This window comes from Entamoeba invadens, assembly GCF_000330505.1.
Source record: "Entamoeba invadens IP1 unplaced genomic scaffold scaff_1105074726037, whole genome shotgun sequence".
In the NCBI taxonomy this organism is placed as follows: domain Eukaryota; phylum Evosea; order Mastigamoebida; family Endamoebidae; genus Entamoeba; species Entamoeba invadens.
The window spans coordinates 3,223-3,515 of NW_004440178.1; positions in this window are offsets into that span (position 1 = coordinate 3,223).

Genomic DNA, 293 nt, shown 5'->3' on the forward strand with positions numbered 1-293 from the left:
AATTTTTTAAAATGAACAACATACAGTGGTTTTAAAAAAATTAATTGTCTGTCTGTTTGTTTTGTTTTTAAGAGCTTAGGCATTTTTTTACTATTTTTATATGCCCCGAATTTAAACATAAAAATTGGCTGATATAAAAAGTTGGGTTTAGGGTATTTTTCTTGCGGCTAAAAACTGATCATTTTCATTAAAAAGTCATATTTTTCTCAAAATTTAAGCTTAAAAATGCAGTTTTGGGTTTTAATATATTTTTTCCACTGGGTTTTTCGAACCATGGTATACCTAGGGTCCGA